This window comes from Rattus rattus, chromosome 2 (genome assembly GCF_011064425.1).
Source record: "Rattus rattus isolate New Zealand chromosome 2, Rrattus_CSIRO_v1, whole genome shotgun sequence".
NCBI classification, from domain to species: Eukaryota; Metazoa; Chordata; class Mammalia; order Rodentia; family Muridae; genus Rattus; species Rattus rattus.
The window spans coordinates 160564576-160592565 of NC_046155.1; the positions used below are offsets into that span (position 1 = coordinate 160564576).

The following is a 27990-nucleotide window of genomic DNA, read 5'->3' on the forward strand; positions in this document are numbered from 1 at the left end:
ATGCTATAATATATGTTATATATTTATGGTCTATTGTCTAGGGGAAACCATAAACTGGAGTTTTCTATGGAACAGTGTGTGTGTGTGGGGGGGGTGTGCTTCAGAGGACAATTTCCTGTGGTGTTCCTCAGGACAGAGTGACTCACTTACCTAGAAGTTGCCAAGTAGGCTAGTGTAGCTGCCAGCAAGCTCTAGAAATCCTATCTCACCTCTGAAACACTGCATGCAAACTTGGACCCGTGTCTGGCTGCTGCTTACCTATTCATTTTAATGTGGATTCTGACATTCAAACTTAGGTCTTCACTTTTGCAAGGCAAGCCCTTTACTGATGAACTGACAGAATCAATCTATCTATCCATCTATCTATCTAGCATCTATCTATCTAGCATCTATCTATGTGTATGATATATATATATATATATATATATATATATACTGATTACAGTAGAGAAGTTTACAGTAACCATATGATCAAACACAGTCCACAGGCAGGCGCCTCCTGAAACACTTCACAGGGTTCATAGATGAATTGTGAAATACGCACTTGATTCTGTCATAGAACCAAAGGTTGCCGGCTAATCAAATTAGTAGCTGGCTAATCTCCACTCAGCACGGGTCCACATAAAACGAAAATCCATAGCATTTCTGGTCTGAAGCATTTCAGGTAAGGAATATTCAACCTATTAGTAACTGCTTTTAAATCTTAATGGCAGCGCTGAAGAGAGAGCCCAGTGGTTAACACCACTTGCTCTTGAGGGCTGGAGTTTGGTGCGTATGGTGCTCACAATAGCCTGTAACTTCAGTTCCAAGGGATCTGACAATCTGACACCCTATTTTGGATTCCTCTAGCGTGCGTGTGTGCGCGCACACACACACACACACACGTTTTTAAAAGATTTATTTGTTTTGTGTGTATGAGTGCTCTATATGAGTATACCTGCATGCCAGAAGAGGGCATCAGATCCCAGTATAGATGGTTGTGAGTCAGTATTTGTAGGCTGGGAATTGAACTCAGGGCCTTGGGAAGAGTAGTCAGTGCTCTTAACTGATGAGCCATCTCTCCAGCCACATACCACTTTTAAAATAGCAAGGAGAACTGGGGAAATGGCTCAGCAGTTAAGATCACTGAATGCTCTTGCAAAGGTCCTGAGTTCAATCTCCAGCAGCTCACAGCCATCCTTTTGTTTTGTTTTGTTCTTGTCCTTTCTTTCTTTTCTATTTTTTTTTTCCTGATGCAAGGTTTCACTATGTAGATCTGGCTGTCCTGGAACTCGCCATGTAGAACAAGCACCTCAAACTGACAGAGGCCCGCCCGCCTCTGCCTCCCATGAGCTTGGATTAAAGGTGTACATCACTATGCCTGGCCACAACTACCCTTAACTCCAGGTCTGGGGTATCTAATACCCTCTTTTGTCCTCCCTGGGCAATAGGCATGCGTGCAGGGAAAACATTTAATACACACAAAATAAAAACAAGTCTTTGGGGGTTGGGGAGATGGCTCAGTGGGTAAGAGCACTGACTGCTCATCCAGAGGTCCTGAGTTCAATTCTCAGCAACCACATGGTGGCTCACAACCATCTGTAATGGGATCTGATGCCCTCTTCTGGTGTGTCTGAAGAGAGTGACAGTGTACTCACAAATATAAAAAAATAAATCTTTAAAAAAATCTTTTAAAAAACTGGCTAATTTCATCATCTAAGTTACATTGTATTTATATTGATTTCTTTTCTCTACAATGTCAGGCAGTTTAAATTTTTTCCATGTTGTGATAAGATGTTAAACATTCTGGAGAGTGTAGAAAGTATCTGACCCCTCCTCTGGGTTTTTTTTTTAAAGATATATTTATTTATTTCATGTATATAAGTACACTGTAGCTGTCTTCAGACACACCAGAAGGGGACATCAGATCTCATTACAGATGGTTGTGAGCCACCATGTGGCTTCTGGGAATTGAACTCAGGACCTCTGGAAGAGCAGTCCGTGCTCTTAATCATTGAGCCATCTCTCCAGCCCCATTTTTTTTTTTTTAAAAAGATGCAACTGGCAAATAAACTGTTGGCATTTATAATGTATGAGGTGATGTTTGCTACGTGTAAACATTGTGGAATGACTGAATGTGGCCATCAGCATTTCCACCATCTCCCCTGCTTAGGATGTCTCCATCATTCGTTGGGAAAATTTAAGATTTGCTCTCTTGAAAATGTTTTGAGTGTGTGTGTGTGTATATGTGTGTGTGTGTGTGTGTGTGTGTGTGTGTGTGTGTTTGTCGGGGGGGTGTCTTGAAGTCATTTTGTGGCCCATGTTGACCTTTAACTTTTGATCTGCCTGCTTTGGACTCCCAGTGCTGAGATTACAAGTGTGGGTGCCTTACTGAGGGTTTCTATTACTGTGACAAACACCAAGACCAAAAAGCAAGTTGAGGAGGAAAGGGTTTATTCAGCTTATACTTGCACATTGCTGTACATCATCAAAGAAAGTAAGGGCAGAAACTCAAGCAAGGCGGGGGCCAGGAGGCAGGAGCTGATGCAGAGGCCATGGAGGGATGCTGCTTACTGCTTTGCTTCCCCTGGCTTGCTCGGCTTGCTTTCTCATAGAGCCCAGCCCAGGGATGGCACCACTCACAATGGACTGAGTCCTCCCCCATCAGTCACCAATTAAGGAAATGCCCTACAGCCAGATCTTATGGAGGCAGTTTCTCAGTTGAGGTCCCCTCCTTTCCGATGACTCCAGCTTGTGTGTCAGGTTGGCAGAAGACTAGCCAGTGCAGTGGGAAACCATAGTGGCGATCTGGGCAATATTCAAATCTGGATTTAAGTGGGCAATAAACCTGGCTAAACTCTTACCATATGACCTCACCCCCCTCCTCAGAGGATGGTGGTTCAATTTCACCACTGTCATGTGGGTTGAGTGTTTCAGACCCGATTCACAGCTTAGATAGTGTTATTTAGCCATGAGCAGAGCAGAACCTCAAAGGCAAGAAACTGGATGGACCAGACAAATGCTTCCCCAGGCGGTGTCACTCTGGCTCTGGCTCTGGCTCTGTTGGTCTCAGGAACTCAGAAGTAGGTGGAGAGGAGAAGCTAAGGTAACTGAGGGTAGTCACACGTGGTAACAGATGCCTATAATATCAGCATTTGGGAGGCTGAGGCAGAAGGACCTTGAGTTTGAGGTCAGCTTGGGCCCTGTAAAGTGAGGCCCTGTTTCAAAAAATATGAAAACAAAACAAAAGCAAAAGCCAAACCTAAACTATGAAAAGTGTCTTAGCTGAAATCTGACATGAATGAACATAGCACAAAGCCCAAGAAAACCCGGAAGTAATTCACAGGAGGGAAATTTGCATTTTCCCATTTAGACCTTAAGACCAGAAGCAACTTCCTCACCCTAAAGTCACGTACTCAGGACTCAGGTGACTTCACCAGAACCTTCTCCCCATTGAATTTGTAAAGTACAGGTGAGGGGCAGGTACAGGATAGAAGGAGGCCTGCCATTGGAGGAGAAGGAAGGATGGGCGGGAGAGAAGTTTGAAGGAAGAGGAGGAGAGACTAGAACAGAAAGGAAGAGACAGGAGGGAGAGAGAGGGAGAAGCTGTGGCAGGACGATGGAGGCTGACGTAAAGATCTTGCTCTGTGTATTCACAGGTTATTAATGTTCTCAAGGGATGGATGGTACCGGGCTTTGTATGTTTAAGTGGGCAATTATATCTTACCTAATTGGGTCAAAAGAAGGAGGAGGAGGAGGAGGAGGAGGAGGAGGAGGAGGAGGAGGAGGAGGAGGAGGAGGAGGAGGAGGAGGAGGAGGAAGAAGAAGAAGAAGAAGAAGAAGAAGAAGAAGAAGAAGAAGAAGAAGAAGAAGAAGAAGAAGAAGAAGAAGAAGAAGAAGAAGAAGAAGGCAGCAAAGCAAACGTGGACGTCTGGAGGCTTCACAAAGTCATTAACTTCCTGCTACCATGGACTGGCAACAGAGAGTTGGAGTAAAAGAAGGTCTGGTGGCATTCGTAGTCCATGCTCTGGCACCTGAGTTGTGTGCTCTCAATGAACTGGCAAAGCCATAAATTCCTTCATAGGTCGCTTCATAATTATAATTCTTTCCTTTTTAAGATTTATTCATTTATTACAGGTAGCTGTCTTCAGCCACACTAGAAGAGGTCATCGGATCTCATTACAGATGGTTGTGAGCTACCATGTGGTTGCTGGGAACTGAACTCAGAACCTCTGGAAGGGTAATCAGTGCTCTTAAGCGCTGAGCCACCTTTCCAGCTCGTAATTATGCTTCTTAAATTCCTCTAAGCACTTGCTCAAGAGGCCCCACTTGTCCTATCTCAGGAGCAGAACTCTATTGCTCCCCCATGTGAGGAGTTTGGGACCTGCAGGCAGAGCCTCTAGGTTGGTCAGCTTTATGGACAGGCCAAAGGAGAAGAGTTAGGTTCGTGAACACGTAAACCCAACCAGCTTGCTTTGTTACAGTTTGAATTGGAACTGCCACCCACCAACTCATGTTTTGAAACTCGGTCCCTAGATGATGGAAGTGGGGCTACTAGCGATGGGGCTCTGATGGGCACTCCAGGCACCCAATTCTATTCCAACTCCTGTGTCCTGGTCCAGCAAAATGTGAGAAGCCGCGGACTCGACAGGCCACTGCCAGGAAGTCAGCCATGATGAGTAGTGAAGCTGTGAGCCAACCAAACTTCCTCCTTTAGTCGTTTCTGTCGGGTATTTAGTCACAGTGATACAAAAGTAATGGATACTGGGTGGTTTTTTTTTTTTAAGTATTAATTTGTTTTTATATTATTTTCATTTTACATGTGTGTATGTTTTGACTGCACACTATACTTGTGTGCATACTTTCCCCAGTAATTCAAAGATATTTGGATCTTTTGACCAATCTGGGACCAGGTTCCTGGAGGCCAGGGAAATGCAAAATTGAGATTGGCCAGAAGTTGTCATGACGACTCCTTAGGGATGGCGGTGACCCGGAAGCACTTGCTTCCTGATAAAGTACTTCCTGATGGACTAGGACAGAGGATGGAGCTTTAGGTACAAAAGTAGTGGGTTCAAAAAGCACAGAATTCTAACATTCCAAAGCTAGGGTTTTGCAAGGTCGGAATCCGGGCCTTCTTGCTCTGTGTCCGGAGGTGCTGTTCTGAGCACTCGCCATATGTAGTTCTCCTTTTGCTCTCAGGTTGAAGTTGTAGCTCTGAACTTGGGCTGCTTTCCCTCAGCCTGGCTCAAGGACTCCAAGGGACGGCTGGTGTTTTTAAAAAAAAAAAATGGAAACGGAAAAATTGGCAGTAGCCCTATGAGTTGAGTCGACTTGATAAAATATTTCTTGTTTTCTCGAGTTTACATAGACCAAGTTTTCACTGTTGCTATGGGGTGGCTTGGCAGAAAGATGAAAATAAATCTGTGTAATTTATTTTTTTTCCATGCGTCAAGTAGATTTCCGCTCGCTTCACACACGCGCACGCGCGCGCGCGTACACACACACACACACACACACACACACACACACACACAGACACAGACGTGAGCACACATGCCTGCACATATAGGCTTTAATAAAATACTTAAACCCTTTCATGCACTCTGTGGAAGGAATAAATATGTACCGTACTTTCAACTTCTGTTCTTTGAAATACCATATGGTCCTCACCGTGGGCTTAAAATACTCTGGTGAGCGGATGCTTTCATGCACAGATAGCCAGGTGGAGTTTTCCCCCCGCCAATCTCACAAGGTTAATTAATCCTTTAAAATAGAGCTTGGAGGGGTCCCTGCGTTTGGAGCGCACAGTCAGAGGGAGGTGGCCAGCCTCTCTGGCCGAGAAGTGAATACAAAGGCGGCGGCCAGGAGGACAGGGCCAGGGCGCGTGCAGCCCGATGGAGCCTTTGATGAGGCGCAGGCACTCAGATACTCACAGTTTGGGTCCTGCATAATCAGGATAACAGGCTCATGGTTTGCATGAATAACTAAGTTTGTCATTGTGCTTAATTTCCCTCAAAAATAAAGGGGAGTTGGGGAGTGGGGAGGGGGGACAAAGGCTGCCCCCGTCTCTCAGGCCTCATGCATATTTATAAAGGACAGGGAAGTGAGGCTGGGTGGCCGGGAGGTGTGCAGAGGAGCCGGCCTGAAAGATCACTGCAGGGCGCCGCGTGTTTGCTCTGGGCCTGTTCTGGACCTCGGGTTTTCTCCTTCGATCAGGAGCACGCGGATCTCTTGCCCCGAGATTTTGGTTCCCAAATAGGGTTATGCAAAAGAACAGGACCAGAAGAAACCGATGCAGTGCTCTGTGTGTGTGTGTGTGTGTGTGTGTGTGTGTGTGTGTGTGTGTGTGTGTAATTGTACCTGTGTTGCTTCACTACCAGATAGTATTTTTTTAATCCCTGTTTATTTCAGTGTAAAAGCTACTCTTTATTTTAAATAAGCTATGAGTTTTATACCTTTTTTTTAACCTTCCCTTACTCACTTCAAAGGAAATTCTAGAAACTTCAAAGTATCTGGTTTTCCTCTGCCAAGACTGGCTAGACTGCTTAGGAGTGGGGAGAGTCTCCCCGACATCCTTTAGGTACACTGTTTGGGGACCAATCCCAGGTCTTTCTCTCAGGAGCCAGCAGGTGGCACTTCTGAGCTTTCCTCTTGATCAACCTCTTTTCCCACCCCAGGGTTCCATTTGTCTTCAGTAATATGTCGCACAGTCTCTGCCGATGCCCGATGCCCGTGGTGTGGGTATCATCCACAACCTGATGTACCTAAGCTACATCAGGGCAGGCTAGTGGCCAGTCAGCTGTTCCTGACTGGGGCGGCCTACTCAGCTTCTCAACCCTCCTTCCATGCTAAATGCAGGGGGCTTCCAGGAGGAGGCGTCATTGTAAGTGACAACGCCCCTCCCTAGAAAGACTTGAGAAGGGAAAGGGACCCATATCCCAGGACGTTTAGAAGTTGACAGGACCTGGCGTGACCGCACGTCAAATGTTGGAAGAGGAGGGGCTAAATAAAAGTAACAATGGTAGGGTTGGGGATTTGGCTCAGTGGTAGCCTAGGAAGCACAAGGCCCTGGGTTCGGTCCCCAGCTCCGGAAAAAAAAAAAAAAAAAAAAAAAAAGTAACAATGGTGCTTTGGAACAGGGGTAGCAGAGTTGGCCGGGGAGGCTTAGGGAAGACTGGACTTGGCTTGAGGGGATAAATATCTGTCCACCCCTTGGAAAGAATGCTGTCTGCTGACATTTCCCTGTCTCACCGCCCCCTACGCACATCTGAGCCTACCGCTGAGCATTTATGTGGATGAGCTAGGTGGACCTCCCTGAGCCCCAGCTAGGTAGCATGTGACTCTACCATTTCAAAGGAAGGGGCAAGAGGGGACTGTTCCCACTCTTAGCTCTGTGGCACGGGTGGACACAGGAACCTCAGAGGGTCTCCAGGTCACTGCTCCTTCTGAGCGTGTTTCCAGAATCTCCCTTGCATGGCGGTCCAGAAGCCTGCCACACCTCCTGGGTACCCGTCAGGTTAAAGGTGGAGGATGTGGCTGGAAGTGAGGAAACATCCGGCCATGATTAGGAAGGGGGCATCTACGCTGCTTTGGAAAGTGAGGGTGGCAGGTGTACTCATGGGGCAGGTGCAGTTGTGGGCTTCTGGCCTATTCCACCACTCTGTGAGCAGGTGCTGGAAAAAAACAACAGGAGGGTTCCCCTCCCCCGACACCCCATGTGTGCTGCTCAGTGATGTGGGATGGGATGCGGGGAAGCAACAGAGCCGGGCATCCCAGCCAGGGAGAGGGAGATTAATTTGGGGGTGGTTACAAGTGTCTCCAGGAGCCATTCTGCAAGCCATGAGGGAGGGCCAGGCTGCAGAGATCCATTCCCAGGGCTGCTGAATGACTAATGGCTATTGAGACATAATGTCCACCAAGTCACATCCGATTCTGTATTTAACGTTTAAATATTTAATTAATTAAATGTGCCAAATATTTAATTAAACACCATCAAAGCCACCAGGACATTCCACCGTGCATAATTCAAAGGCATGCCAGCCTTCTGTCTAGGTCCCCATCCTCCTCCCACAGTGGGGTCAGGTCCCTCTGTCTGGAGGGAAGAAAATCAGTTTGTGCCCAATCCTGAGACTCAGAACACAGCCTGGGGCACTGGCGCGTGATTAGACATCAGGTTGGCTGGGCTGCAGACAGTTCCCATGGCTCCCCAAAGAGGTCTCCTTTCCCACCTCTTTCTCCTCCATCCCTCCTTCCCCTTTCCCATCCCCTCTTTCTCCTTCCTTCCTTCCCTCCTGACACATAAGTTTTCTCCCTTTAGTTCAGGATGGCCTGGAACTCTGTTCCTCCTGCCTCCGCCTCCTGAGTGCCAGGATTACAGCTGTGCACCACCTGCCTCTCCCTCTCCTACCTCAGCAGACATCTGCTCATGCTCCCTGTGAAAAGAGTAGCATCACCATGCTTAGGGAGCCACAGCCCCTTTTTTTGTGTCTTAGTCTGTTCTCGCCTCACACTTCTCAAGCCTAGCCCATCACTGCCCTCCCACTCTGAACATATCCGTCGGTTTTTAGAATGGGCACACATGAGCCAGGTGTACACCTAAAAGTTCCAGCATTAGGAGGCAGAGGCAGGTGGATTTCTTCACATTTGAGGTCAGCCTGGTATCTGCATTGGGAGTTTTGGGACAGCCTAAAAAACAGTGAGACTGTGTCTTGAAAAAAAAAAACCCAAAAAACAAACAAACAAACAAAAATGAATGGGCACATAAGCAAGGTCCATCTAATCAGAACAATCCTGGAACATCAGGACTTCCAGTGAGAAAGAACATGAAGGAGATCAAAAGGGAGACAGCGGAGATGGACCTCATGGGTCCACAGCCAGCCTCTAGCCAGTGGGGACTCTGTGATAGGCTATTTCTCTGCTAGCAAAATGAGCCAATTCAAGCCAGATTAGAGCATATTAAAGGCAGGTTTAATGGGAACTCTTGGAGAGTTCACTGGCCCTAAGAATTGAGGCCAGGAGAGTCGCCATGGGGAGAGATGGGAAGGGAGAAGAGAGAGAGAAAGGGCTTGCACGAGGAGGAGGAGAAGGAAGAGAAGGAGAAGGAAGAGAAGAAGGAGAAGGAAGAGGAGGAGGAGAGACCAAAATGCAAAATATCTGGACTATATAGAAAAGAGCCTTTGGTGGAAGGGCAGCCCAGCCCCTGGGCTGGAAAGTTCAAAGTTGGGGATAGAGTATTCCAGGTAGGGACTAAGGGATGCTGGGAGAACCTGGAGGCCAGGTCTGCTTTGGTACCTAAAATATACACATTGGTTCCTTGTTCCAGGGTCTGAAACCAAACAATTTGTTCCTCCATGATTTCTCTACCTATAAAGTGGTCTGAGTGTGTGTGTGTGTGTGTGTGTGTGTGTGTGTGTGTGTGTGTGTGCACGCATTGTGTATCAAGGTAACTGGGCTTCTCAGTGCTGTATTTTTCTTGCTGAATACAGTTGTATCCCTTTATTTCTGTATTAGTACTGTTATCAGCCCTATTAAAGTTCCGAACCACAGAGAAAAAGTACAGTTAGTTCCTCTGGAGAGACACAAATAGACAATCGACGGGCTTCTAATCCACTTTCTGCTTCTGTAACCCAATTCCTGAGACCTTTTCAGAAAAGAGGTTTCCATGGCTCATAGGCTCTTTGGTTCAGAAGTCCAAATTGGGTGTCATCTGGTGGCTTCTGGTGAGGGCTTTGCTGCTCTAGGCATGGTCAATTCCCCAGCATATTAGGAGAGCGTAGATCACACAATCTTCCTAACCCAGGTGGAAACTCGTTCAACAGACTTCCTAGCTTTAGCAGTTCTGGCCCTCACTGTCCCGAAGAGTCCACCTATACAGAGTTAAAAATGCTGACACCAGGGCTGGAGAGATGGCTCAGCGGTTAAGAGCACCCGACTACTCTTCCAGAGGTCCTGAGTTCAATTCCCAGCAACCACATGGTGGCTCACAACCATCTGTAAAGAGATCCGATGCTCTCTTCTGGTGTATCTGAAGACAGCTAAAGTGTACTTATATATAATAAATGAATAAATCTTAAAAAAAAAAATGCTGACACCAAAGCCCCCCCACCTCTATGATCCTGGCTTGACTGGGATAGGATATGGCCCGTGCTAGTTTATTTTAGAAGGGAATTTTGTGTGCATCAGAAAGCGTGGTTTTGGTTTCCTGGTCTCCTCTTGGCTCCGTCCCAGTCTGTAAACAGACGTGAGGGACAGTACTTTCTCTTTGATTTCCCTGTCCAGAGTGTCCTTCCTCTCCCTCAAAGCCTTAGAGGAGCCAGCTTGCAGTAGAATGCTTGGGAAGGGACCCTTAAGCCTCCATGGCCTCCCAGCATGTGGGAACTTATCTCTGTTTACCCTATGCCCCTCACCCCTGGAAAATGGAACTTAGCAGACTGTGTGGCCTGGGAGGACACTGCAGCCCTGGACAAAGAACAATTACTAGTTGGTCATTTGAGCTGAATGGCCCCAAATCATGTAGATTTCTCATTAGAGCACAGTAGCAAGTCTACCTTTATGGTACACTAGAAAGCCCCCCCCCCTCCCCAAAAAAGTCTAATCCAAGAAGCCTGGGGTCAGGAGGAAGTGCAAACTCAAAGCTCAGATAAGAACATAGCACCGAGAAAGTGAATGGTCTTCAAAGAGTAAGAATTCTCAAAGAGATTCCTCGAGGGAGCCTGCAGTAGGGCTGTGACTGTCCTTTGTTTTTGTTGTTAACTGGACAGAACCAAGAGCTACCTGATGTTAGCTTTCTGTCTAAGCTCCACCCCACAGTTACCTGGCAACAGCCAGGTATGCCTGACACTATAAGAGGGGCTGCTTGCCCCCTCCTCACTCTCTTGCTCTCTCTTGCTCTTGCCCTTTTCCCCCCTTTCCCCTTCTCTCCTCATTCCCTTACCCTTCTCTCCACATGCTCATGGCCAGCCTCTACTCTTCTACCCCTCCTCCCCTCTCTCTCTCTCTCTCTCTCTCTCTCTCTCTCTCTCTCTCTCTCTCTCCCCTACTACCTTATTAACTCCCCTCCCCATGCCCTGAATAAACTTCCCTCAGGGGGAAGGGATGTCTCAGCATTGGCCCTCTGAGGCACCCCCATTCCCCATACCTCACCACACCTCCATAGAACACAACCCCCCGCCCCCCCCCCCCCCTTTATAAACACATCACCTGAGAAGTCTCAGTTGAAGAATTCCCTAGATCTGATGGCTTCTCCATGTCTGTGGGAGAGATGGCTTGGTTGTTGAGTGATGTGGGAAGGCCCAGCCTCTGTGGCCCTGTATCACCTCTGGGCAGGTAGTTCAGGGTGGGAGTGGAGACAGGGAGAGGCGCACAGAGAGAAGGTGTGTGTGTGTGGGGGGGGGGCAGAGAAAGAGAGAGATGGACAGAGAGAAAAAGACAGACAGACACACGAAGTTAGCACCACTTTTCCAAGTTTTACCTCCAGGTCCTCCTTGAGTTTCTGCCCAGACTTCTCTCAGTGATGGACTGGGAGTGTAAAATGGAATAAATCCTCCCCTCCCCAAGTTGCTTTTGGTCCTGGTGTTTATCTCACCAGAAGGAAGCTGATACAGTGAGGAGCTGAAAACAGGAAGCCTTTTCTCCATTTGAAATTCAACCAAGCCCAGCCTGGGGTAATCCTGGAATCCGAGCACCCTGGAGGCAGGAGAATGGAGAGTTTGAGGCCAACCAGCGTTGTTACGGAGTGAGAAGGTCTCAAACCCAAACTCCATCAGTGGCTTTTGTGTAGCTGTAATTGAGTACCCCGCAGCAGTCACAAAAGGGAGTGTCCTTGTTTCTTTTCTGTTGCTGTGATCAAATGTCCTGACAAAAGTAACTCAGGAAAAAGCACTCACATTATGTTGTTTAAAAACAACAACAACAACAACAACAACAACAACAACCACCACCACCAAGGATATGTTTATAGAACGTTGAATGGCGAGGGGGGAGGGGGTACCTCATGCCGAGGCATCCCCCCACCCCACAGGTACCAGCCATAGGATGGGTCTAGTATAGAATAGAGTTTATTTACGGGCATGGGAAGGGGAGTTGAGAATGGAGTAGAGGCAGAAAAAGAGAGAGGACAGAAAGAGAAGAAGCTGACTAGGAACACCGGGCGGGGGTGGGGGTGGGGGTTAGGGAAAGGAAAAGGGATCAGAGAGTCAGAGAGAGGCCAAACAGCCCCTTTTATAGCAAGCCAGGCCTACCTGTTGCTAGGTAATTGTTGGGCGGAGCGTAGAAGGAATGCCGGCATATTAATTCACAGTTCAAGGTATAGTCCATTACAGCAGGGAAGCCAAGGCAGGAAGAGCTTGAAGCAGTTAACTACACTACATCCCAACCCACTCTCTCCATCTTACATAGCCCAGGATCCCTGAACAGGGAATGGACTCACCCACAGTGGGTGAGTCTTCCCATCACAACTGAATCGCAATCAAGATAATTCTCCACAGTCGTGCCCAGAAGTCCCACTCCAGATTCCATGGAACCTACCACCAACAGCCACCATGGGAAGGAGGGATTCTCCCACATTCCTGGAGAATGGTCATCGAGTGGGGAAGGGATGGTAGGAACAGCGCTGCAGAGATTCTTTGGTGGAGCCAGTCCCCTGAAGCCAGCCGGAAAGGAGTCAGGAGTAACACACGCTCAAAGCCCAGCCTTCATTTCTTCCAGCCAGGCCCCACCTCCCAAAGTCCCACAACCTCCCACGACCCGGCCAGCATCTGGGAACAAAGTGCTCAAAACGAGCCTGTGGGGGAACGTCCCACAAACCATAACACAAACGAAGAACAAAAAAAGTGAAATGAGTGAAAATAAGTGTAAATGCAGTCAGTGAACTCAAAGGAGAAGAGGCGCTGAGAAAGGCTGGTGTCCTGGCGGGTCACGTGGGGCAAAACCTCACTGGAGCCTAAGCGCTATGTACAGGGAACAAATCCTGGGATCTAACACTTAAAGGAGAGGGGTTTTACAAAAAGAGGAAAGGGGAAATATGTATAGAGGGAAAACAAGAATTGAACAATTAATTAAGGAGCATTTTTCTGAGCTTCAGGAAGACTTGATTAAAGGGGCCGAGAAAGTTCCAGGAAGGATTAATTAAAGCAAGGCATATACTTAGACAGACCCTGGTGTAATTCCAGAATTATAAACTTCCAGACAAAAAAGGGAGGCTTCTTACAAAGGAAAGGGGACGTGGCTACTGGGCTAGTGTGGTGGCAGACAGCTGCAGTCCTAGCACTGGGGAAGCTGGGACTAGGAGACTGTGTGTTTGAAGCCAGTGTAGGCAACTTAGTGGGATCTTGTTTAGAAAAGAAAAGGGTGAGGAAAGGAAGAAGAGGAAAAAAGGAGACAAGGTAGCTGCAAAAACATCAGGTTAGCACTGACTCTCACATCTGCTCCCTTTCTCTGGATGCTGGAATCCCAGGGAGAGACCAGACTCCTGAGTGACCAGGACAGTGGTCCAGGAATCACACACTTCCTTACAAGGTATCATTTGTGTATCAGGGAAATGGATGGCCAGATGTGCTGACTGGTTTTCTGTCAACTTGACGAAAGCTAGAGACATTTAGGAAGAGAGGGCCTGCAGTGAAAAGTGCCCCACTAGATTGGCCTGTGGGAAGCCTGTATTGCATTTCTTTGATTGATGATTGATATGAGAGGACCAGTCGGTGGTGCCACCCCTGGGCAGGTGGCTTGAGGCCATAAGAAGGTGTGATGGCTAAGGAAAACCCTATTTGGTGCTAGGCATCCATTCTACATTTCTAAAAGATGTGCTCAGGGCAACTCGATTCCTTGCCCACCTTGTCCCCTGCCCAGAATGATGTAACTGCTGTGAGATAGTTAGCGATTAACCCATTTATCGCTGTGTACTGGAGGGGGGGGGAGGAGCTACTTACCAACTGAGGGGAGTAGAGCAGTTTTTCATGCAGTTGCAAATTCCACAGAAACGAGGTGATCATGGTCTCCACCTTTTAAAACCCTTCTCTTAGCCCCTTCTGGGTAGCACACCTTTTCATTTGGCTTGGAGGCTGTCGTCCTGCTAGCAGTCTTAATAGATTCATCTAATTATAATCGTTTCTGGTGGTTTCGAACTCTGTAACAAAGGCAGGCTGAGCGGGTGAGGAGCAAGCTGGTAAGCAGCGTTCTTCCAGGGCCTCTGCATCAGTTCCTGCCTCCAGGTTGCTACCCTGACTTCCTTTGAGAATGTGATGTGGACGTGGAAAGGAAACATATCCTTTCCTCCCGACATCGCTTTTGGTCCTGATGTTCAATCACTGGGACAGAAACTAACTAGTACAGCGGAGGTTTCGAAACACGCGGGATCTGTATTCGGTCTGAAGACAAAGTTGGAGAAGTGCTACATCTCCAAAAATGTTAACTGGGACAGAGAGAGAGAGAGAGAGAGAGAGAGAGAGAGAGAGAGAGAGAGAGAGAGAGAGAGAGAGAGCAGATCCTGACCTCGAGATCAACTCTGAGCAAGTCAGATACCCAAAGTGAGGGGTGAAGGAGCATCACTAAGGGAATGGAGCATAGAAGAGAATACTAAGAGAATAGAGGACGCCATAGGTGGGGATTCTTACATCTATGCACCACTTTGACAAGTAGGTCCTCAGATGCTTGGATGGTCTTCTCTTCAAGAAGAGGGTCTTGGGGCCAGAGAGCTAGCTCAGAAGTTAAGAATACTTACTGCTGTCCCAGAGAACCTGAGTTTTGATTCCCAGCATCCACACAGCAACTCACAACCATCTGTAACTCCAGTTCCAGGAGATCTAACACCCTCTTCTGGCCTTCATGGCACTGCACATAAAGCTTTTATTCATGTGATTTTTTTTTTAAATTAAATCTATCATTTTAGGGGCTGGAGAGATGACTCTGTGGTTAAGAGCACTGGCTGCTCTTCCAGAGGTCCTGAGTTCAATTCCCAGCAACCACATGGTGGCTCATAACCAACCATTTGTAATGGGATCTGATGCCCCTTTGTGGTGTGTTTGAAGACACCTACAGTGTACATATGCAATCAATCAATCAATCAATCAATCAATCAATAATTCTTTCCCCCCAAAATCTATTACTTTAGTAAATATTTGATTATAAATGTTTCCCATAATAGTTGGTTTCATTTATCAACATACTATGCTAAGAAAGCTCTTATTTGCATTGTGTGTAAAACTCCCCAAATGGATTCATGTCAAAGAATGTTTGCTTTGTCTCCCAGTACAGCAGCCTTGGCTAATGGCAACATCCTCTACCTCTTTTAGAAAGTGGAAGACCCTGGTGGACAAAGATGGAGGAGATTTTAATAATGCGGTAAGGATCTTAATTTAGGAGTTGAGTTAAGTGATTAACACTAATTAAGGCTGTACGTTCTGCTCTATACCAGAGAGCAGTCATTCTACTGCACTCTCGTCTGTCTTCTGCACATCCTGAAACATCATACAGGTTATTGTCTGCAAGTACATTCTTAGGCCACGCCAATGACAGCCACACTCTCTGGTCACTTTCCAGTTAAATGAGAAAGAGGCAGTTTTAAAAATGACTCCTCTCATGGATGTGAAAATTGGTAAAACCATTATGGAAATCAATATGGCAGTTTCTCAGAAAATTGGGAATAGTTCTACCTCAAGACCTACTACCACTCATGGGCATATACCCAATGTTCCATCATCTCACAAGGACACTTGCTCAACTATGTTCATGCATTTCTCTTTGTAATAGCCAGAAACTGGAAACAACCAAAGAAAGGATAAAGAAAATGTGGTACATTTACACAATGGAATATTGCTTATCTGCTAAAAAAAATGACATCATAAAATTAGCAGGCAACTGGATGAAACTAGAAAAGAAATCATCCTGAGTGAGGTAACCCAGACCTAGAAACACAAACATGGTGTGTACTCACTTATAATTGGATATTAACCATGAAGTAAATGATAATTAAGCCACAATACATAAAAAAGGCCCAGCTCTTTTCTGGAGGGAGAAGAGGTGGGAGTGGATCTGGGGATCCATTGGAGGAAATGGGAGGTGTGGGGGAGACTGGGAGGAATAGAGGAAGGGGACCTGAGGTTGAGATGTATTGTATGAGAGAAGAGTAAATAAATATAACAAAAAGTGGACTGGAGAGATGGCTCAGTGGTTAGGAGCACTGACTACTCTTCCAGAGGTCCTGAGTTCAATTCCCAGCAACCACATGGTGGCTCATAACCATCTGTAATGGGATCTGATGCCCTCTTCTGGTGTGTCTGAAGACAGCTACAGTGTACTTATATATGATAAATAAATCTTTAAAAAAATAACAAAAAGTGACCCCTCCCAGAGCGTGACAAGCAAACTTATGATCATTGGAAATTAAATAGCTTCCTTAATATCTAGGTCACAACAAGGATTAACAACAACATTTATGTAAAAACCTAGGGATGCAGGCAAAGTTTCAGTTAGAGGGAAATTTACAGTAAAAAATAAAAATAAAAATAAAAACAGAAATTATTTCAGTTTTCCCCCTTCAATTTTTTTTTTTTTAGATAGGATCTTACTATGTAGCCCAGGTCGGCTTGTAATGTTTTCCCTTTTTTCTTTTTATTTATCTGTATGTGTGTGTGTTTTGTCTCTGTGTGTGTGTATGTACAGCACGTGCGTACCTGGAACCTGTGGAGGTCAGAAGAGGATGCTAGATCCCCTGGGACTGGAGTTATAGGCAGTTGTGAGCCACTCTGTAGGTACTGGAAATTGAAAGCGTCCTCTGCAAAAACAACTAGTGCTATTAACTGGCAAGCGTCTCTCCATGCTGTTTCTCTCTCTCTCTCTCTCTCTCTCTCTCTCTCTCTCTCTCTCTCTCTCTCTCTCTCTCTCTCTTATCGAACTTATGTTTATTTGTGTGTTGTTTTACCTGCATGTATGTCTGTGCACCGTGTGTGCGCTGTCAGTGGAGGCCAGATTTCCTCAAACTCGGGTTACAGATGGCTGTGAGCTACCACGTGGGTGCTGAGAACCGAATCCAGGTCCTTTGGAAAAGCAGCCAATGCTTTTAGCATCTGAATCATCTCTCCAGCCTTAGGCTTCAAACTCTTCATTTGTCTGCCTCCGCCTTCCCAGCCCCGGAGTTACAGACATGGGCCACCAAAGTCAACTCGCTTAAATCATTTAGGAAATTAGAGAAAGGAGAGGAGGAAAGCCTACAACAATAGCAACGGTGGGAGAGAATTAATAAATAGGAAAATGTCAAGGAATTGGAAAACTGAAAATAATATAAAGATAAAAATACAAATAATGCTTGTCGATCGTGTTTTTATTTTTCTTTCTTTCTTTTTAAATTGTATCTGTGAGACAGCTCAGTGGTTAAGAGCACGTACCACAGGTCCCAAAACTGAGTTGGATCCTGGAACCCATATACAGGTGGAAGGCGAGAACTAACCCCACAAAACTGTTTTCTGACGTCTACAGACCTGCTGCAGCGCGCATTGCACTGTAAAAGAAATCTACAAATAATTGACACAGCATAAAATCCCTGTGGTGGTTTGAATAGGAATGGCCCCCATACACTCATATGTCTGAATGCTTGGTCCAGAGGAACCAAGTATTAGAGGTGTGACCTTGTTGGAGGAGGTGTGTCCTTGTTGGAGGAGGTGTGTCCTTGTTGGAGAAGGTGTGTCCTTGTTGGAGGAGGTGTGTCCTTGTTGGAGGAGGTGTGTCCTTGTTGGAGGAGGTGTGTCCTTGTTGGAGGAGGTGTGTCCTTGTTGGAGGAGGTGTGTCCTTGTTGGAGGAGGTGTGTCCTTGTTGGAGGAGGTGTGTCAATAGGGGTAGGCTTTGAGGTCTCAGAAGCTCAAGTCAGTTCTCTCCCTGCTTCCTGCCAATCCAGTTGTAGCTCTCTCAGCTCCTTCAGCACCAAATCTGTCTGCACACCACCACGCTTCCCTCCAGGATGATAATAGAGTAAACCTCTGAACTGTAAGCTAGCCCTAATTACATATTCTCCTTATGGCGTCTCTTCACAGCAATAAAACTGTAACTGAGACAATCCCTACTATGAAGAGAAACAAAGACGACGGATGGAGCAGCAATTTGAAAAGAGAAGAAAACGAAATAAGCAGGGATTGTGTGGAAGATGATTCCATCTCTCTAATGCTCAGAGAAATGCAAATCAATCAATCAATATTATCAATCAATATTATATTTCAGTTATTACACTGATGACAAGTAAGCATTTTGGCATTTAGTGTTGGGAAAATATGAAAAAAAAAAGATGCTTATAAACTGCTTATAAGAAGGTGAATCCAGCAGGGGATAGTGGTGCGTGCCTGGGACCCCAAGCCTCAGGAGGATGAGGCGTTATCAGGGCGAGACCCTAAGTTATGAGAAGGAGAAGGGAAAAGAGGAAGAGGGGAAGGAAGAGGAAGACAAAGAGGGGGAAATGGAGAAGGAGTAGAAGGGGGAAGAGGAGGAGAAGGTTATTGTTTTGATTTGTTTTTTCTTTCAATGTGTCTCTAATGCACTGAGTTACAGGTAACTATGCCTAAAAATCAGAAAACATTCTATAAAAGTAGAGACCATGTAGAGCTCACAGACACAGGACTGTGTTATACTCATATGTATATATGACAATATACACACACACACATATAGTACATACACATAGTCCTATGAAGATATGAAGGAATTGGAAGCAAAGTCCCCCTCCCCCACCATTTTCGCCAGCATCTTCACATAGAAGCCAAGACCTTGACTTCAGCCCTCCGAAACACTCAGTAAATGACCCAGCAGATTCACACCTCACCCACAATTCTGACTACAGAACGGTGAGCCAGGTAGACATCGTGCTAAGCACTGAATCCATGCTGATTGGCTATCGTGGAGTAGCAGAGAAATAGACTCATGTACCAGAGATGGGAGAGATATCTCAGTTGTTAGGAGCACTTACTGTTCTTGCGGAAGACATGGGTGGAATTTCCCAGCATCCACATGGCAGCTCACAACTGCCTATCACTCAAGTTCCATGGACATTTTTGGACTTTTGGCACCTACACACTCCTCTCTCTCTCTCTTTCTCTCTCTCTCTCTCTCTCTCTCTCTCTCTCTCTCTCTGTCTCTGTCTCTGTCTCTGTCTCTGTCTCTGTCTCTGTCTCTCTCTCTCTCATAGAAGATATGATAAAGGCAGTGTTGTGTTGCCCCGGACAAGACCCTAATTAACGTGTGAGATTTTAGATCATGTGGTAGATCTTGAAACCATGCACAGCTTCCCAGACTTACTTCCTGCATTGCGACAGTGGTCCTGCAAGTGTCTGCGAACATTTCTACCTAACAGAGATCCAGAGAGACCAGATCTTGGGGAGGGGATCCGAGCACCAAGCCCAGCATCATCCCAACAGTGGCTCCCCAAATTCTACTTTCTTGTCATAGGGGCTTGCCTGGGATCCCTCAGTGAGGGGCTGGGGGCGTGGCTCAGTATCTGGCAGTGACTGGCTGAGCATGCACAAACCCTGAGTTATTAAACCAGCATCAAAAAAGGAAAGAAAAGGGGTTGGGATTTAGCTCAGTGGTAGGCGCTTGCCTAGGAAGGCAAGGCTCTGGGTTCGGTCCCCAGCTCAAAAAAGAACCAAAAAAAAAAAAAAAAAAAAAAGGAAAGAAAAAAATTACTTTTTTTTAAAAAAAAAAATTTCGTTGCATTATGCAGTATGCCCTTGGAAGTTGTGGGGAGTTGCTTCCACGATCACCCTGAGGCACCCCTAAAATCCTCCTAACCCTTGCGTATAATGGTTTGCCGTTCGTATATAACCTTTGTGTGCACACCCATGTTCTTTAAGTCCCTCTAAGTGACTTCTGATGCCTAGTGCAATGTAAATATCTGTCTAATGCATTGCTTAGGGGACAGGGATAAGAGAGTCTGCATGTGCTCAATACAGAGGCAGTGTAGGGTCGAACATTTTCAATCCGTCGAATCCAGGGGTGACTTCACACACGTTCAGAGCTGATATTTTGTTTTATTTCGATTTTTCCTTCCGTTTCTAAGGAACTCAGAATTCTTATGATATGCACACAGAATACTGCAAAATTTGTAAAGCCCCGTCCACACACACACACAATTGTGAACGGAGAAACCCCAACTTCTGACCCAAATTGGTGGCCTAGGCTAGGTCAGCCCAAGCTCAGTAGTCAGTGCGGGTGTGACAGGTTTGTAGTTTCCATAGCTCAGCTTTCCTGTTTGGGAGCACACATGAAATCTTGGCTAGGATTTTATGGATGTCTTATTGTCTAAGGTTTGTAATGGTCATGGTGGGGTTCTTTATTTTTAACCCTTTAAAGGCTATAGCTGCGGTTGGGGATTTAGCTCAGTGGTAGAGCGCTTGCCTAGCAAGCGGAAGGCCCTGGGCTCGGTCCTCAGCTCCGGGGGTGGGGTGGGGTGGGGTGGGGGAGACTATAGCTGTGACATTTTCCTAAGGTCACTGACTAAAAGGTCCAAGTCCACATCTATGCCCCTCCACCCCCACTCCACCTCTCGTACGGTTTCAGTTCCACCTCTGTGGAATGGAATTGTGTGACTCTCCCTGGGTCTTCTGGACAGGATTTTTGCTCTGTACTAATGGTGCATGTATGGTTTGACCTCCAGGGGCTCAGAGTGAGTCTTCTGAGACTCCCCACTTCCCCCACCTCTCGCCCAGTACCTAATATTGAGCTCAGAAAGGGCCCCGGAACTTCCAGGCATTTTGGTCCGGTTCACCATTTACAGCACTCCGAGCCAGATCTAGCCTGTTTTGACAGTGATGGCGCTCAGTCGGGCCTAGCTGGGCGTTAAAACAGGCAGACCGCAGAGGACCTTGTTCGGCCTTGTGTCGCCCGTCGGAAGTCGAACCGGGTGACGCCTCTGGGTCGAAGTGCATGAAATGGTGAGGAGGAAGGGAACGTTCTAATCCGCTTGGATAGGACAAGCCAGTCTCTTTGGCAGCCCGGGGCTCGCCCACGCTGTGTCCCCGCAGGGGCTGATTGCTCGTCGGCTCCCTAGCTACAGACCAAGCCAATCAGCGCTCCCGCGCGGCGAACAGCAGGCGACGACCCGACAAGGGCGGGCGGGGTGGGACGGCGGGGAGGGCTCTGGGGCAGCACACCGGCGGGCCAAGGCGCCCAGCTCCGGGGGGTGCACCGCGGGTGGGCTCCGCAGGTCTAGCCGGGGCAGCGCTCCCTTGCGGTCACGGGATCACAAGGCATCTGCTGCCATCTGGTGGCTGCGCTCCTGCAGCTGCGGCTCCAGGGCTTGCAGATCCCTGTGTATCTTTGCACCCAGAGCCTCCCCACCCACACCACACAGCCAACAGGGTCCACGCTGCCACCTCTCGTCCTGCTCGGAATTCTCCCAGCAGAGTGAGAAAAGCAAGCGTCTTCAAGGAGGTGTGTACCAATGGAGGTGCAGAGAGCTGGGAGGCAGATTTGGTGTGTCCCAGCTGAGGCAGGAAGCAGAGTCATTCACCTCTGTGAACTCCTTTTATTCTTCTGTAAGTTGGAGTTGATAGAAGTGCAAGCCTTGGGGAGGCTTTGTAATGATTTTTCTGGTGGATTCCGGTGAAGATTCAGTACGTGATCAGAGCACCCACTAACTGTTCCTGGGTATCTTAGTTTTAGGGTCACGATTGCTATGATGAAAAACCATGACCAAAAGCAAGTTGGGGAGGAAAGGGTTTATTTGTCTAACACTTCCACATCGCAGTCCACCATTGAAGGAAGTCAGGACAAGAACTCAAACAGAGCAGTAACCTAGAGACAGAAGCTGATACAGCCGGCCATGGAAGGATGCTGCTTACTGGCTTGTTCATCATGGCTTGTTCAGCCTGCTTTCCTACAGAACCCAGCCGAAATGACCAAAGGTTGGCACCACCCATAGTGTGCTGGGCATCCCCTATCAATCACTAATTAAGAAAATGCCCTCCAGCAGGATGTTTGTTAAGGGTGGCATTTTCTCAATTGAGGTTCCCTCCTTTTTTTTTTTTTTTGGTTCTTTTTTTTTTTTTTTTTGAGCTGGGGACCCAACCCAGGGCCTTGCGCTTCCCTAGGCAAGCGCTCTACCACTGAGCTAAATCCCCAACCCCAGGTTCCCTCCTTTTAACTTTAGCTTATGTTGAGTTGACATAAAATCACACTAGGGTAGATTGCAGATGCCAGGCACGCGCAAGGCACAGGATGAACACACACACACACACACACACACACACACACACACACACACCCCACTCACAGAGACATGAGTTCTCAAACTGACCATGTCATGGATTTTCACTTTCCCATCTGTGAACTGGGGACTCCAATGCTGGCTTCCACCCCCAAGCTTGGGTAACTATCATGAGTCTACCACTCTCAAGATAGATCTACCGGCTATCCTGGGTCTCCCAGGCCTTTCTTCCAACTGTAAGCCGATTCTCCACCAGTCTGCAAGCTCTCACAGCTGTGTCCAAATCTGGACGCTCTGCCTCTGGTCGTATAGATAAGGCTTGTTATCTGTCTCCAAGCCCTCTCTCCAGAGTCACAGGCTAAAAGGTTCAAATATAGAACACATCGTTTTCTCTGACCCTTCTCAATGGGCCCCTACAGGGGCAGCCGCCTCACCGCCTCTAATAAGACATGGTAGGAGGAGTTATGTGGCAACCGTGCTTGCCACCAAGTCTGATGACCTGAGTTTTAGACCAGGACCCACCAAGTGCAAGGAGAGAAAGGAGTTCCTTTTTAGACCTCCACGTATGTTCTGTGCACATACACAAAGAATGAATACGGTAGTAAATTTTTTTTTTAAAAAAGATGTGGTAAATTGAAGGGTTGTAAACACCTCTCAAAAAAGGAAAGTCGTCAGATGTGATGGCACAGGCCTGTGGTCCCAGCACCCAAGAGGCTGAGACTGGAGGAGGCAGGGGGATGGGTGGGCAGGGGGGTAGGGGGGAGACCTGTAAGCCTGCAGGCAGCCACTGTCCCAGTGACAGGCTGAGCAGGTGGCCGCACTCAGTTCCAGCAGGCACACAACTTCCCTGGCTTCTCAGCATGCGTCAGCAGGAGGGCCGCAGGGCAGGGTGTGACAGCCAGGTAGTCCTGGAAGAAGTGGGATGTCTCAGCAGTGGTAATGCATAGTGCTCAGCCTGTGGAAACGCAGGCTCCAATTCAAAGGTATCAAATATTTGCTTAGCTGTTCAACATTTCTTCAAATAATATACTCACAACTAATTCATATCTAGACCCGACGTCTTCATCTCTCTCTCTCCTCTCTCTCTCAAGCCTCCCTCCTGGATTAGCTGTCTTGTCTATTCTGGGAGAAAATTGCCCTACATTCTAAAAATAGGCCCCGGAGCCCGGACACCGGCTTGTACCATCAGAGAAGGCTTTATTTATTTATCTTGAGAGCTGTCCTCTGGGGACAGCTGCAGTCGAGCCTGGGGACACATTCATCAAACAGCTCAGGTACACGTAGGAGGCTGGGACCACTGAGCACGTGCTCTGCGGTTTGCTGCCTTCAAAACAGGCCATGCTGTCTCTGTTCCCGAGGATGCCTTGGGACATTTGGGCAGGGCACGGGTTCTCAGAGACAGGACCGTCTCTTCTCCAAACATGGCTCCCTTTGCTCTGGGGGGGTGGGGGGTGGGGGGGCGTTAGAAGCCCAGGATCCAGGACCGAGCTTATAAAATGAAAGAATGCTTATGATGGGGGTCTTGGCAAGTAGGGGCAGACTCTGGGTGTGATAAGCCCTAAGTCTGAAGATCAGGGTTATTGTAATTAAGAAAATGCCCTCCAGCAGGATGTTTGTTAAGGGAGGCATTTTCTCAATTGAGGTTCCCTCCTTTTAACTTTAGCTTATGTTGAATTGCCATCCCCCTGCCTCAGGCTCTCATCCAACAGAACAAAATCCCTCCAAAATGAAGAGTGTTCCTAAAGTCGGAGCCTAGGGAATGCCTACCTCCAGTTTCGCCTCTACCCCAGTCTCTTCTTGCTATTCTCCTGGTCCAACCCTCCAGAAAACTCAATGGAGCATCTACAGGGGGGTGTGGGTGGGTGCCTGCTTGTGGGAGAGGTGTCGAAGAGCAGGTGGAGAAAGGAACATATAAGCCTCCTGACTCTATGGACCTGTGAGCCTTCAGGCTGATTCCTGATGGTCTTGCAAAGACTGGCTGCTGGGCTCCCAAACTGGAGGCCAGTTATACAGAGAGGCAGCCAGGCAGCTCCTTTTAGAGGCCTTACCCCATCCTGGTGAGGTCTCTTCTTCTGTATCTCTTTACGTATATGTATCTCCTTATGCTATCCCAGAAGGGGATACAAAGCCTTCGCTTTACCCTCTGTGCCTTCCTTTCTAAATGAATCCAATCAAGACTTCCGTTCCCAGTTTCCCAGGCTCTCTGAAGCTCTACCGAGCCCTTATGATGAGCTCCTATGGTGTGCCCAGCTCCAGAGATGATTCTTGTCACTGTGTACTTCAGATAGGGGCAGGAGTCATCCCCTACTCGCTCAGTGCATCGTTCAACCAGTCAGTCTTGGTAATTACTTTACCAGGACTCTGGCATTGACCCTATAGCCACAGAGAGCCAAGCCTTTGCTCTCAACAGAACTGTGCCTTGAATTGCCATCCCCCTGCCTCAGGCTCTCATCCAGCTGGTGTTGAACGGAACAAAATCCCCCCAAACTGAAGAGTGTCCCTAGATGGCATGTCCACTTGTGGGATATTTCCCAGTACCTGTATTCACCCAGTTACAAAGACATTTCTTCCCTCCTTAAATCTCATATACACAGTCAGCCAATGCAAAATGAAATTCCGTGTGATCTTTTTTTGCTTATTTTTGAGTCCATTGGGCACATTGTGGCTGATCGCTGCTCTGACATTTTTCTTCCCTCATTAAGGAAGACGCCCCTGGTGAGTTACCTGTGCATGGTTCGAGCAGAAAATAAATATCGCTGGCATCCACTTTCCTGTGCTCTCTGGGTGTAATTAAGAAGGAGGCACCTGAGGAAGAGGGAAAGTGGAAAGCAGGCTAGTGGGTACTGTTCACAAGGTCTCCAGCCTTGGGTGGGGTGGGCGAGCCTTCAGAGAGTGATGGTGTGAATCAGGGGTCTGAAATGCCTGATTTGCATCAGTAGCTCAGTCCAGATCTGAGAGAAGGAGACATGAAGCTCACCCCAAAAGGCTGTTTATTAGACAGAGCCTGCGGTTGAAACAGAGAGATTTAAGAGGGATAAGGAGATATGAGGACGGGAGATTCTACAGAATACTTAGCTCATCGTGCCCCTGACTTATCTTCCGGACCTTAATGTCGAGGTGGAATCTTAGCTCCCAGAGATAGACTGATTTTTTTTGTCTGTCCCATATCATTTGGCATGGGGCAGGGCTCTGAGGCAGTGCAAAAATGCTCACCATCACCCATAGGCAGTGTCACGGGGTCTCCCCTGTGCAATGTCCAATTTCGAGTATGAGGTGGGAGAGAGGTAGACAGGGAACCCAAAGGACTCTGTGGCACTCAGCTTGCATGGATCCATCCAACAAAGGAAATCACAACTTCACACCCAGAGCTCACCACAGTTGTCCCTGTGTTATCCAGAATAGACTTTTTGGTCTTTAGGTCCTAAAATAGGTGGAGGGCAAGAGTGATAGGCTCAAATCCCAGTACTGGTACTTGTCAGTGAACAGTGTGAGAAACCCCCTCAGCCATTCCCAGGCTCACTGGCGAACAGACATTCTAAGTACTCAGACAGGTGCTGAGTGCTTAGTACACAGACTCACACACACACACACACACACACACACACACACACACACACACACACACAGAGGCAAACATACACTATACACACGTTTTTAATTTATGAAGTAAGTTTTCTCCCCCTAGTCCTGGCTGGCTTTGAGTTTACAATCCTCCTGCTGCCATCTGACATGCTGGGATAGGGGACTTGCACAACTATGCCTGATTTGGAATTGATTGTTTTTGTTTGTGAAAACATGCCCCCAAACAATGCTTCAGGCAGATGTGTACACACCACTGAGCCCCACCAAGCCCTGGATGACCCAATGGTCAGAGCCCTTCCTGAGGGCTTGAGAGAGTTTGTTCTGGTGGGACATAGCTATCTTCCTTTCTTTCCTCCCTCACCTTTCTTTTTAAAAGAACACATTGCCCCCTCTCCGTCTCATCTTCTCAGCATCAGGGGAGCCTGGTCCTTGAATATGCATGTTCTTTGCTGAATGCTGGAAAGTAAGGCATCATTTTAAGAGTAGCTGAAAGGTAGAGAGAGGGCAGGGGGGCAACCTAGGACCGTGGTTTGGCTCCCAGACACTCGGGCCTGGCTCTGAATTCCCTAAGGGACTCCAGCAGCAGGCCTCTCTGCCTCCCCAGGCTCATGTATGAAAGGACAGCAGTAATTCCGAACTGACCGCCAATGTGAAGCTCTCCACTGTGGGGTGGATAAATTCTGAACTGATTTTCTGGACTTCAGGGGTGGCAGAGTGCCATGGATATTGTGGTGTGTCTATAAAATGTCCCTCAAACTTGGTCCCCAGCTGGTGGCATTACAGAGAAGTGATTGGATCCTGGGTGTTCCGAATTCCTCAAAGTGCTAACCTGCTGATTATTGGCTGGATGGGCTGCTAGGTAGAAGGCAGGGACGACTTGGCTACGTGTTTGAAAGGTTTAATCTTGTTTCTACAACTTTAGTTTCCTTCTCTCTGCTTCCTGGCCTCCGAGAGGTGGTCTGCCACATGTTCCTGTCACTCACCACAGGACCTTAGCAACGGAGCCAGCTCCCAGCCCCGCACTGATGAAAAAACTCTGAAGCCACGAACCAAGGTAGTTCTTCTCAGCTATTTTTGTCAGAGATGAACTGCTAACTCATGCACAAAGGGAACATGCACACTCTGAAGCCAACTGACCTTGAATTCTCGGTTTCCTAATGCTGGTCACATGACCTTGAGAGACTCAAGTCTCAGTGGCCTCATCTGCAAAATGGAGAACTTGGGTTTTTGTGAGTCTTAAATAAGTTTCACATGTGCCTAATACCATTAGCCTAGGATATGGTCTCCAAGGTGACCTGGCTAGCCCTGGTCCTCTTATCAGCCAAAGTATTTTCTCCAGTCCTTGACTTGGGCTCAGAAGGGTTAGGAGAGTCACTTCTACTATTTTATCTTAAAAAAAAACAAAACAAAACTATAATTTTAGAGTAAGGTTCACATTTAAGATCAACTTAATCTATTATTTATAGCATTAACAGATGCACATGGAAGCTTCTAGAAATCCTTTCCAGCATAGTGACAACAGTCTGCACTGGAGAACGATCAGGACTAAGCAGCCTGGTGCCTTGCTGGGCCTGATTGCCAAAAGACCTGCAGTTCTTTGAAGGTGGGGGATTGGAAGTGGGCATCTGCTCTAGGTGGGTATATGAACAGGCTGTGATCACTGAAGGTTGGGCCCTCTTTGTTGTGTTAACCTCCCTGAGCAGTCTTTCCTCCCTGAAGGTTTGTCCAGGGACTACTGGTGTGGTGTGGTGTGGTGTGTGTGTGTGTGTGTGTGTGTGTGTGTGTGTGTGTGTGTGTGTGTGTGTTGTAATGACTTGCAGTTTCTTTGTTTTGAGACAGAATGCTGACACAGTGTCTTGGAACTCGCTGAGTAGCACAGACTGGACTCAGAAATGTGATCCTCCACTACCACCACGGTGTTAGCTTCCCAAGAGTTTGAACATCCTACTTTTCTAGTTGTAGTTTGCAGGATCTGGGCACAGAGGTTTTAAATTGCCAGTGGCCGGGCTGGAGAGATGACACGGTGGTTAAGAGCACTTGATGTTCTTCCGGAGCACCTGTGTTTGATTCCCAGTACCATGACTGCTCCCAACCATCTGTAATTTCAGTTTCAAAACATCCGATGCCCTCCTCTGACCTCCATAGGCACTGCAAGCATGGGGTGCACATAGATATGCATAGGCAAAGCATGGGGTGCACATAGATATGCATAGGCAAAACACTCATACACAGGGTTGGGGATTTAGCTC

The 27990-nt window shown here is 47.4% G+C and overlaps 1 pseudogene; it reads right to left on the reverse strand.

Annotated features, from left to right (window-relative positions):
• Window positions 1–27990, reverse strand: part of LOC116893360 — a 545263-nt pseudogene that overhangs the window by 48258 nt on the left and 469015 nt on the right.